This window comes from Lissotriton helveticus, chromosome 12 (genome assembly GCF_964261635.1).
Source record: "Lissotriton helveticus chromosome 12, aLisHel1.1, whole genome shotgun sequence".
NCBI classification, from domain to species: domain Eukaryota; kingdom Metazoa; phylum Chordata; class Amphibia; order Caudata; family Salamandridae; genus Lissotriton; species Lissotriton helveticus.
In genome coordinates, this window is record NC_136073.1 from 288,844,605 (window position 1) to 288,858,110 (window position 13,506).

Here is a 13,506-nt window from a genome sequence, read left to right on the forward strand (position 1 = left end):
AACCCGACTGCGCCATGGCAGAGCTGCTCAGAACCACGTTAAACACGGCCAGTCTCAGACTGATCAATGAGGGCCCTACACACACAGGGGGCCACACTATTGATCTCATCTTTTCTAATATCAAGAACGTGCTGTCTGAGACACCTCTCCCTCTGACATGGTCAGACCACGCACTCGTACCATTTACACTGAACATTGCGAATGATATCCCTGTGTCGAGTAAATGCTACTTTCTGAAGAGGCAATGGAAAAAACTGACCCCTGATACTATGTGCCCGGTCCTTGCGCAAACCATCCCTTCCCTGACAAACAATGCCAATACGGATGCTATACTTCTCAATGAATGGATCGGAAAGATGGTTTCCTCCATTGCTCCAGCCTCTCGGGCCCTATCAAAAAGAGACTCCCCCTCAGCTCCCTGGTTCTCGCAGGAACTTAGGAATGAGAAAGCGGCCTGTAAAAAACTGGAGAGACTCTGGAGAGCAAACTACGGCCTGGAAGAAAAAGCTAGGTACAAGGAAGCCTCCAAAAAATTCCGGAAATCCATTAGAAAAAGTAAAAAGCGTTTCTATGCGGATTCGATTCTCCAGGCAGAACAGTCTAGCAAACAAGTCTTCAAAGTGGTACAGTCGTTTTTTAAGCCAAAATGTATTGAAAGAGAAGTTGTACCCACAGCTACGCTATGTGAGCAAATTTCAGAGTTTTTTGATCATAAAATCAAAAAAGTGTACGACTCTTTTGGTCCAGTAATAAAAACAGTGAAGCAGGACCTAGCGAATAATGGCGAGCGAGGAGAGACCCTCACCCAGTTCATGCATATCCCCCTGAGTGAGGTAAGGCAAGAACTTAGCCGCTGCAAATCCGGCTCCCCTGATGACCCCTGCCCAGCTAAACTATGGAGTGCCATAGCGGATTCGGTAGCCCCCACACTTCAATGTATTTGGAACTCTTCCATCACTTCAGGCACTTTCCCGGACGTCTGGAAGCACGCTACTCTCCTACCCCTAAAGAAGAAACCTAATGGGGACCCAGATGACCTTACGAATCTCCGCCCAATATCCCTACTAGCTGCCCCAGGTAAAATGCTGGAAAAAATTATACAGCGCCAATTGAGCAAATTTGTGGAAACCAACAACATTCTACATGAAACTCAATCGGGCTTCCGTCCCGGCTTTAGCACAGAAACAGCGCTCATAGAGGTAGCCGAGTCAGTGAGGTGGTCGATGGATGCAGGAAACTCAGCAATGTTGGTACTCCTGGATCTGTCGGCCGCCTTCGATACGGTGGACCACGCCAGTCTACTCAGCCGGCTGGCAGAGAGAGGTATTCAGGACAGAGCACTGGGGTGGATAAACTCCTATCTATCACTTAGAACGCAGAAGGTGGAACTTGGGACGATTTCGTCCACACCCAAAACGCTCAGCTGTGGAGTCCCGCAGGGATCGGCCCTCAGCCCCCTTTTGTTCAATATCTACCTGGCTCCTCTCTTCACGCTAATTGCCAACTGGGGTGTCAAGGCAATCTCATATGCCGACGACACCCAGTTGGTATTTCCGTACTCGGAGATGACGCAGGATTCTTTCTCAAATTTCAAAGGCTGTCTCCAGGACATAGCGCACTGGATGAACACCAATAAATTAAAACTAAATGCTAATAAAACCGAAGTCATTTTCTTCGGCAAGGGTCCCTCCCCCGCCCCTGAACTCTGGTGGCCGACGGAGATGGGCCCGCCCCCTTCACCCAGTCACTCGGCAAAAAATCTTGGAGTGAGATGGGATGATAACATGTCCTTTACATCCCATATCCAACAAGTGGCCGGATGCTGCCTGAGCAAGCTGAGAAACCTTCGAAAAATTCTAAGACTCTTACCGGAGAGCTGTAGAAAAACGGTTGTCCACGCGACTGTCACTTCACGGCTGGATTATGCCAATGGTTTATACCTTGGCCTCCCAAAATACCTGACTCATAAGCTCCAGGTAGTTCAAAATGCGGCTGCGAGACTGTTACTGCGAATTCCTTTCAAGCAGTCAGTCTCTCCGCATCTCCGAACCCTGCATTGGCTATCAGTTGCCAACAGAATAAAATTCAAAGCTCTGACGCTTGCGTTCAGATCTCTGCATGGCTCCTGCCCACAATACCTGAAAAACCGCCTTCCAAGATACTCCCAAAGCCGTGCACTACGGTCTAATGACCGTGTCCAACTGGTCGTCCCGCGGGCAAAAAAGGCCCGACTAGGCGGTCGGACCTTTTCAGCTAACGTCTCCGCTCTGTGGAACTCCCTGCCACAAGCAATTCAACAGGCCCCCTCCGAACCCTGCTTTAAGAAACTACTAAAGACTTGGCTTTTCACCCAGCCACGCTAGCTCTCCTATTTTTTTTTGCCTCAGGTTATTTGTGTTCTACTAGCGCCGGGACACCTCCTCGAGAGGTAGCTGTTCACGCTGTATAAAATCCAGTATTATTATTATTATTAGATGGAGATTTAATAATTCACTTCTGTGGGACACTACCTTTATTTCTGCAGCTAATGCTTTTAAACAGGATTTTTTCTAAGTCAATGATCTGGCTGCTACCTCTATAGCTAACAATTGGGATGCATTCACAGCTTCTTTTAGAGCCTTTGTTATTGCTTATTCAGCACAGAAAAAGATGCTTTTAAATGCTCAATGCAAACTTATGTTGCACAGAAATTAAAGCACTTGAACAAAGCTATTTTACCTCAAAATCATCCTTTATGTTACATGAACTGATTAAGGCTAAATCTGATTTGAATAGGCTTCCCACTGTTTCTTGGTGTCAGAAGTTAGAACAAAGCTGGTAAAACGGTTAAAAAGCAAAGCAAAGCTATACAATATAATATTAATGAACTAGATAATACTATTTCAGTTTCCAATACTGATATCTCTAAATCATTTGAAACATTGTATGAAACACTATATACTGACGATTTACGCCCATATCCACTTAAGATTCAGACATTCTTTAATGGGGTCCCTCGACCTCCCTCCACCATTAATATGTTTATTGATCTGGAAGCAGATATTACACTTCATGAAATATTAGTTACCATTGAGTACTTGAAGAAAGCGAAAGCTCCTGGACCTGATGGGTTCTCATTTCTTCATTTTCTTTTACCTTTGCACACACGTTATTGGAACTTTTTAACACATTTACTTCCAATTCCAAAGCTAGTGGATACTTTTTAGAGGCCTTGATAACTATTATTCCTTAAAATGATAAAATCCTGAATTTTGTAAAAATTACAGACCCATTCCACTTATCAATTATGACTGTAAGATATTTACCAAGGTCTTGGCTTCATGCCTACTTTCTGTTGTTCCCCTGCTTTTCAAGCCAGACCAGTTTGGTTTTATTAAGGGCAGTCGTGTTTTTTACTGTACCAGATTGTTTACCAAGCTGGAAAAGTGAAATCCTGATTAGCAGCACTTTCTTTCCATAATAAAAAATCTTTTGATTGTATCAATTAGCAGTACATATTTTCAATTCTTCAATGGTTCGGCTTTGGTCCTTAAAGTATTTCTTATGTGAAATAGTTATATTCTAATCCATGTGCTAGTGTATTTGTTAATGAACGTTTCTCCCCTTTCTTTGATTTGCATTGGGGTACCAGACAAGGTTGCCCCTTACCCCCTTTATTGATTGTTCTATGTTAGAACCCACCCCTGAACGGATTAGATGTAACTCTAATATATCTATTTTTTAAACATGTTACTCAGAAAGTTACGCTATGCTGAGGATATTTTGATGTAAATGTCCAAATTTCTGATATCTTTATCTCCTTTTTTCACTATATTCTAGTATACCGAGCAATAAACATAATTTTACTAAAACCAAGATTTTACCCTTGAACTCTCTCTGCTATCAGTACATGCTTATAGAGTCAAATGTTGCATGGTGCCACTCACAGTTTCAGTTTCCCTCACTATTTGTGGATTAATTATTCATAATTTCACAATGCTAATATCCAAAACACAAAATCTACCTTTGGCCTGGTCACTCATATTTTTATTATGGCGGGGATGGTTGGATACTAACAAAATGATTATTGTAACACATATGTTATACACTATTTCCATTTTGCCTTTTTAAATTCCTAATTATTATGTTAAACAGCAGGAATCCATTTGTATAACATTTCTGTGGAATAATAAATCTCCACGTATTGCCATCATCAGACCTAAACTTGAACATTGGGTTAGGTTTCCTTATTTTGAATGATAGAATTCTTCTTATATTTTTCGACAATTTTGTGCTCTGGTTTGTGCTTACCAAGATCAGCATATTCCCTAATGGATTATTTTTTAACATTCTTTATTGAATGATTTTTCGCTTACATATGTTACACTTGTGTCCAATTGTACCTTTCTTTTTAAAAACCTTATTTTAAAATTCTCACACTTTTTATTAAATACATTTTCCTTTGATAAGATTTCTTTCAAGCAATGTTTTTTACATTCTTTTAGTTAGTATAATAAATGTCTCAAGATACATAATATATAATTCTATTTTAAACACTGGCACCAAAAAGGAATTTCTTATGTATGTCAATCTATAAATGATGCACATATTGTCACATTTGATTATCTACAAACAAAATATAACTTACTAGATTCCTTTGTAGATGAATGTAATGTCATTTAATTTGGAGAGAATGTAGCCTAACGGTTAGAGCGGTCAACCTTGAAGCTGGGAAACCAAGTTTGACTCTGGGCAACGACGCTCAACAGCCTGTGATTCTGGGCAAATCACTTAATCTTCCCATGCCTAACAAACAAATTATGAATGTGTATCTGTAACGCAACTGGTCCTCATGGAAAGTGCTCTGATACCTTCGGGTCAAGTTCGTGATACATAAAACCCACTATGAAAAAACAATTCTGCCTCGCTTTAATCTTTTTTGCTTAAATCCAATATATGCCTTGATCCACCTCCGCCACTCCCATTTATTTATCTTAACACCATTTTAAATGTATCTCTTCCCAAAGCTGCTTACAAATACAAAACCCTAATATACCTACCAACCTCTAGAAGTAAAAATGCAATTGAATTATTATGGGAAGAAGACTTAAGTATTTCCTTCCTATTTTTGAGATAAACTTTAGCTCAAATTATTCAGAACCTCTAAAGCAGCTCATATTACACAATCACTTTTTAAATCTATAATAGAGCTGTTATTACTACATAGCATATAGCTAAATATAATTCCTCAACCTCTCCTTTGTGCTGGTCTTGTTCGAAACATGCTGGATCATTAATACACATGTTATATCATTTTTGTCATGCTCGTAGTTTTTGGATTTCTTTTTGGTCTAAATGCTTGCGGATTTTATAGTTTTAATGTTCCTCTTACTTTACAAAATATTTTTTGGGTTATTATGCATTGATGTTAATTATATAGCTACTAGACGTTTATTACTGGATTTTTCTTATTGCCCTTGCCTTTAAAGTAATTCTTTTATGTTGGAAAGACTTTTCCAACATCTGTTAATATATTAACTCTCTGTTAATACATGGTGGAATTTTGTATGTGATGAGTATAGGATCCATACGTTATCATCTCTTACTCTACCCAAAAAGATTATGTCTGACCTATACTGGCTACCTTTCACCAACTTTCTCTCCCTACGCTCATAATTTTATTACTTTCTATCTCTTGCTCATCATTCCTCTACTCTTCCATCTATCATTTCTCTTTTTCTCTCTTTGATTTCCTTCATTTTGCTCTTTTTATATAAAACAAAAACTCTTATATTTATTCTCATATTAATACTTGCCTAATACAATTTCTAATTTGTATCAATTTCCATGGTTGTAATTTACTTTCTCAATTGGTTTATGACATTCTATTAAACTTGATCTAACAAAAAAAATCTATAGATCAGTCAAAGTAATGGAAAAGCAGATTTTGTATCGAGACAAAATCAGTGTGAAAATTAGAAAGATTTGATTAATAAACCACCCTTGATTAAACCATCTAAAATCCTGAATAATCATTCTGTAGCATTGATTTTTGTAGAATCATTCTTGACAAAAGTGCATACAGAAATATACTCTATAGATAAGGAAGTTTGGGTTAAGGAACTTGAAAATAGAGGTGAAAAGAATGGGTTGGTTTTTCAAGAGAAGTCCTTCTGTTTAAGTAAGTAAAGCTGTAAGTTGGCCTCATAATTCTAAGACTGCTGGACACCCAGGAATAGCTAAAGCTTTGGCAACCGTCAACATATTATTTTAGTGGCCAACGTATTTTAGTGATGTTACGCAGTATGTGCAGATATATTCCTTTTGTACTCAGATTAAGAGTTCCCAAAAGGAACCTTAAGGTCTTTTGAGACAATTAGCCACCCAGACCTTGTGCATGGCATCAATGGACTTTATAGTCAGTCAAAATAGCTTTATTTCGATAATACATATCTTAAAAGCTGCAAATTTCACATGATTTTATATAAATAGAATAAAATGCAAGTTATCATAAAACAGGCTACCATATTCAATGATCTCAAAAATTAATTTAAAAATAAATAAATAGAAATAGCTAATACGGTATAAAAACCATACAGACTTTAAAAACAGCAAACACATAACAACAGGGCAGGTTAAAAATTGACATTCAAATTTCTTAGTCTAATTATCCACGCCCATCTAAAGAATTTTGCCAATCCACAAACATAAAGTTCCCGTGCATCAGTTCTCAAGATACGCAAGGCAGCATGATGGCTACGATTGACCAGTTGGTTACAAATTGGTTTTAGCCATCGTTCTCTTGGTACTTTGTAAGCTGGGCATACAAACATGATATGTGGAATTGTCTCAAGAATAGCCTCACAGCTTGGACAGGAAGCCGGTGTCTGATAAGGAGGCCTCCATTTCGCAGTTTGTTCTCGTGTGGGCAGTGAGCCTACCCTGAACTGAAAAGATAGAGCCCTATCGTAAGGTTTCTGTATGATATCTAGATAGGGTCCTAGGCAAGTGGAGTGCTTGCGCTGCATAAAATCCTCTGTCAATCTGCCAACTTTGGGAGTAAGGAGGTCATTCTTACTAACCCACAACCAATACGCCTTCTTGAGTTCTGCCTTGGGCGGGGAGGTTCTATTTTCCCATGCCTCTCTAAGGTCAAGATCAAATAAAAGTTTTTTAACATCATTTAGCCAGCCGATCCGCTGCCACCCGTGCCGATCCATTATCTCGCTTAGCCCTGCTGCGTATTTTGATAGCTCTGGTGTCCGCCACAGTCGGGCCCACAGCAAAAGGGGGCAGAGTCTGGCAATGTCTCTAAACGGGTGGCGACCTAGATCATGCAATATGGGCTTGGTAGGTGTTCTTTGGGGAAGCATCAACAGATCTTTCAGGAATTTATTTTCTGATCTGGTAATTTCGTCTACATTAGTAAAGCCCCACAGTTCGGCACCATAGAGGGCCGAGCTAACTGCTCTGGCTGCATATATCGTAAGCGCGGGGGCAATTGGTCTGCTCGATGAAGAGCGGTGTTCTTTCAATCTCACTTGGTCATAATTGCCATCGTAGAGGCAAATTAGTATGTCTAAGATGTTCTTGGGGACCCCTTGCTCTGCCAGCACTTGCCACAGGCGCTCACGAGGGACCATGTCAAAGGCAGTCTTCAAGTCAATAAAAGCGAGGTAAAGACTGCCTTTGCCTATCTGGACCACCTTCCAGTAGAGGAGGAGTAACCTGAACGCCTGTTCAATCGTCCCAGTACCTGCCCTAAATCTGGCCTGATAATCGGAGAGGACTTCATGCTCATCAGCCCATGTGAGGATCCTCTCTAGCACCACCCGACCAACTACCTTTTGAATGGAGTCTATCAAACTGATTGGTCGGTAGTTGGCCGGGTCATCCCTGGCTCCCTTTTTGAAAATAGGTACGACCTCGGCCCCCTTCCAGGAGTCGGGGATGGGACAGCCGTTATTGATGGCGTTGATTACAGATGTAATAAACTTTGTCCATCTTACAGGTTCAGCCCAGAGGAGGTCTCCAGGGAGGCCGTCAGGGACCGCTGCCATTGCTGGAACTATTAGTTGAATGGCAGTTTCCACCTCCGACTCCAAGAAGGGATCACTGTTAGAGGCACCAGAGCCCATGTTAAGATCAGTGGATAGGCCTTCACAAGGGTTTTCCTCTGTCTCGGAATAAAGTTTCATGAAATGGTCATACCAGGTTTTACATGGGATGTTATTGGTAATTAGTTCGGAATCGGGTCTGGTTTTTCTCCTGACCAGATTCCAAAAGTGGTTAGCGTCCCTTTCCATACTGGCTATCTTTAGGGCTTGCCAATGTTTTTCCTCCCACTCTCTCTTGGCTTTTGACACTACCAACTTGTATTCCCTTCTTGCTATTTGTATCCTAAAAGGTGACTTGCTTTTAACAGCCATAATCAGGGCAGACTTTTTTTATCTACAGGTTTTCGTATACCATGTGTCGCTAGACTTCCTACTCGTAGTGGGGTGCCCACAGCCAGAAGACGTGTAGAAGAAAGTTCCCAACTTGCTAATAGTTTTTTCATAAATTAAGGGTATCTTGAGAGTACCATCTGGTTCGGCAAGGGCCACTTGCATCTCAGTTGATGCCTCTGCCAGAGTCTGTCTTATACCATGTAATTTTGCTTCGTCTAAGGCGACTCTGTGCCGTTTAAGGAATCTTCCGCAATTCGAGGGGGTAACTTCCCTTGTGGGCATGGGATCACCCATGACCGTGTTTCCAAGATTAGGAAACCACGGGGTCTTTAAGGTTAAGGTAGTGAGTTATGATCACTGTCGACAGTGGGTGTTACCACCATGTCAATTAAGTAACTCCAAAGATTACAATCTAGCAAGATATAGTCAATACGAGAGGAACAGCCCACCCGATTGTAAGTATATGCCCCTGCTAAGTCCGATAGGGACCTACCATTGGTCGCTCTCAGCCCAAACTCTAAATATAGAGAGTTCAGCTGAACAGCTAGTTGGGTCCACCTTTTGACCGGTGGTATGCTAAGTGGGGGGATACCCCACTTCGCATCGTCATCTTTGATACCCAACATGTCTTCGGCAGCAAAAGGCTAGAAAGTACAATTAAAATCTCCTGCTACCAAAAAGTAAGAGACGGAAGAACAGCTAGAAAGTTCAGCTTCCAAACATGAGGCTATGGGCGATTGGACACCTCCTTTGGTTCCTCTAACATAGATATTAAAAATCTCTAAAGTTCTTCCCCCATTCTTTCCCCTAAGAGTAAGCCTTAAGAGATCGGGAGAAGTACATCGGTGCTGGGGAATTGTACAGTCCAAAGAGATGCTGACCCATATTAAAAGTCCCCCAAAGGGGCACCCCTTTCCTGACGATGTTGCTGGAATGCAGTAATAGATGTAGCCCACTTTATGAAGGGGCACCGTGCTCCATGTCTCTTGGAAAATACAAATGGTATGATCCTCGACAAAATTTTTCCAGTCGGGCAAAAAGAGCTTTTTGGGGAGTCCCGCTATGTTCCAGGAAAGGATCTTGAGGTTAAAAACATGATCCCTAATATACTCTGGTTCACATGTTGACTGGATTAGAAAAAGCACAATTGATCGGGTTGAGTGTAGACTATACTGCAAAACTCAATGTGTTAACACTTCTAAATAAACAATGTATCAATCAATTTATTTGAAACATATTATTTTTATTGTTGATTGTTTTTTCTTTTTTTCTTTTCTTTTATCAAAAATATAAATTTGATATGATAATCATGGATAAAATTAGTACATTCTATATACACAATATTCCATCTGTACCATGTATTTCCAGTTAACCAGTATTTTTCAATTCATCAGTATCTGTTTAAATTAATACATTTTTAATAAGGATTACAAAATAGACAACATGATTGCTGGTAATATACAGAATAATCAAAAAGACACAAATCATCAAATCCGAGATACTAATTGATTAGAATATTGATAACGTCACTGGTAATGATGTGCAGACCAACGCGTTTCGGCCACTGCCTTCCTCAGGATTTCTGTTTTACCAGTAATTTTCTGTTGTGCCTAATCTTGTAGTTTTTCTCATGCGGGTCAAGAGCTCAGTTGGCTTGATCCAAAATGGCTGTCAATCTAGTGCTTTGTTCTTCCGTGCAGATTCCTATAATTGTTCTCTTTTTTACTCAAAGGGCCAGTTGAGGGATTGTGCTTCCCTCTGTCTCCTCTTCATACGATATCTCAGTGATGTGACTTAGATATACTGGGGAGCTCATTCCTGATAGATGTATATTGAGGCGGTTTGTTTCTTGTTCTTCACGATTACTCTATATATTTCTCTGAATTACATAGTGTCTGTTGCTTGATGGCACCGATATTACATGTCCTGATTGGCAAAGGATTTGATCCCTCTCTGTTAGTCCCTGGAACCTTTTACCGCACTTGTATGCCTCGTCTCGGCGCTTGCACAGTTACCGGCGTTTCATTTCACATGTTGACTGGTCCTGTATGTGGAGAGATGAAACTATTTGGCTTGTGGCTATTAATGTACTTGGGCTTATGTCTACAGTCCTAGTGGCATGTGTACTTTGAAGTGTGCTCAATGGGCCTGATAAGGGTAACATTTCCTGGTTGTGTATACCGGGTGGAATAACAGAAACAGTACTCACAGGAACATGTTCAGAATTTTGGGAATATTCAGTAAGATCTTTTGCCAGTCAATCAATGTCATTTAATTGAGACCCCTAGATGGTCCTCGCTCAAAAGTATCATCCCTGGCTCTTGCGGTGTCGACTGATGGGAAACGTCTGATCTGTATGCCCGAAGAGCCAGGTGGGCAGGCCCTATAATATAATGTTAGTAAGCCCTCAACCAAATGGGGAGTGGTCAATGTGAGCTTGATGGTGTCTAATGGTTGGCCATGGAAAGAGTGCCTCCTAGCCTTGATGATATCTTTTCTTATTAACGAACGGCACCCTCTAATGTGTCGAATCCAATGTATGGCCTTGTTTGTTAATGAGTTCCCCTGTTCGTATGGTCGTAACCCGCATGTTTAGGGACGTTCACCATAAAAACGGTATGTTTTTCAGGAAAACAAGGACACTCAAAAGCCTGTGAATGGGGGGCTATAGCTGTGCACGGGTGTAACTTGGCTGAAAAGATGTTAGAGTCAGTGCAGTCAGTCTTGTCATGGGCACTAATTGGAAAGTGACCTGAGATTTGGCTCGTACGGTGTGCCTGCAAAGATGTCTTAGTGAACACAGGCGATGGAAACGATGCGAGAATGGATGTGGATTGATTTGATGTAGAGGCCATTCTCCCTGCATTCTTGGTGGCTTTTGGCAAAGGTTTCGGAAGCTGGGAAATATCTGGTAATTTGCATGACAAATCGTGCGAGATTAGGCTTTTAACGGAGGCTGCTAAATCCTGGACTAAAGATTTTAAATCACTAACTTCAGCTCTTAGAGAGTTTACAATAGACACTAGATTCGAGCTGTCTATACTATGGGCTACTTCGCCCTCCGTCTGTTGTTCCGTTAGGATGTCCAACGACGCCTGGTTATTAGGTCATCAGGAGAGGCTAACTCATCAGCCAGGGCAGAGAAGCGATTGGAGCAGACTATAACAGTAGGCTCCAAGTGCCTCGGCCCGGAATGTGCCGGTGACAATGGGGGCTGGAAAATAGCGGCTTCTGAACTAAGCTGCCCTAATGGTGCCTTTTCTTTGCTAGTGGGGGGATTCAAACAAGACGATTTGTGAAACATCTGGGGTATACGTAACGGCTGGGAATGATTACCAATTTCAGCAGTCTGGACATTGAAGGAATCTGTGTTCGGGGGAGAGTCTGCCACTAATATGTTTTCGCAATCTTCAACTAGTGACCCGATCCGACTCATTACAGAAATATTAGTCAATTTCTTGTTACTTTTCCTGGCCTTCTTCACTTTTCTGGTTCCCTGGGCTGTGTTCAATCCCGTGGTCCCCCTGCCCCTTCCATGACTTTCCTTTTGCCCATTCAAACAATGTTACGCAGTCAACAATCCACTTTTATGGTTTTTAAGCTTAGGGCAAGAAAAAATACCTTCAATGATGGTATAAGTTCAGTACAGTTCCTTCTGTCTGGTAAATGGCGGTTGGTGTAAGGAGGGTGGCCCTGCCCTGCCTCTTCCTGTCTATGATGGGCTAGGACGGGCCCGCCCTTGGTCAGGCTTCACCCGGCGCGTGCCCTCACGCGTCCCGCGTAGCGGGAGGCGCGAGCTGCTATCAAGGGGCTGCCGGTGGTGAGGGAGGGGCTGGAGCATGCACTCGTTGGCCCGCTGTCTCCTGGGGCAGGTAGTCTCAGAAACGCCCCCGCTGCTGCACGAAGCGTCTCCCACGAAGAGGGAGGCGCGAGCTGCTAACAAGGGACTGCGGTGGTGAGGGAGGGGCTGGAGCACGCACTCGTTGGCCCGCTGTCTTCTGGGGCAGGTAGTCTCAGGAACGCCCCCGCTGCTGCACGAAGCATCTCCCGCGAAGCGGGAGGCGCGAGCTGCTATCAAGGGGCTGCCGGTGGTGAGGGAGGGGCTGGAGCACGCACTCGTTGGCCCACTGTCTCCTGGGGCAGGTAGTCTCAGGAACGCCCCCGCTGCTGCACGAAGTGTCTCCTGCGAAGCGAGAGGCGCGAGTTGCTATCAAGGGGCTGCCGGTGGTGAGGGAGGGGCTGGAGCACGCACTCGTTGGCCCGCTGTCTCCTGGGGCAGGTAGTCTCAGGAATGCCCCCTCTGCTGCACGAAGCGTCTCCCGCGAAGCGGGAGGCGCGAGCTGCTATCATGGGGCTGCCGGTGGTGAGGAAGGGGCTGGAGCACGCACTCGTTGGCCCGCTGTCTCCTGGGGCAGGTAGTCTCAGGAATGCCCCCTCTGCTGCACGAAGCGTCTCCCACGAAGCGGGAGGCGCGAGCTGCTATCAAGGGGCTGCCGGTGGTGAGGGAGGGGCTGGAGCATGCACTCGTTGGCCCGCTGTCTCCTGGGGCAGGTAGTCTCAGGAACGCCCCCGCTGCTGCACGAAGCGTCTCCCCCGACTTCATAGTATAATTACCTAAGAGTTAGAATTGCACAGTAATTTTATTGAATAATTGTAATTGTAACCAAGATGGCCATGTTGGTTCATTTCATTGCATTGCTCTGGTTACCTACACGTTTTGATTACTGGCAGGGGCTCTCAGTTAACCCCCAAGGTTTAAAAAAAATCAATTTATTAGATTTTGCTTTTCAGTTTATAGAAAGTTTAACTAATACATTATTAGCATATACTATATACAACAAATATCTTTCAGTATTCTAAATTTACCAGAATATCCACCAGTCAAAAAAATATTAATGATTCTGACTATTGTATAAACATTCAATACTATACTATGAAGTATGAGACTACGGTTCAACCAACAAAATAAACTGATTTTATTGTGACTCCTTAGGCAGTAACAAAACAACAATCTGGTAAGATATCTGGGGCAAACCTAAAGCAGGTATTAGCAAAACAAGATAAGGTTGGAGGACAC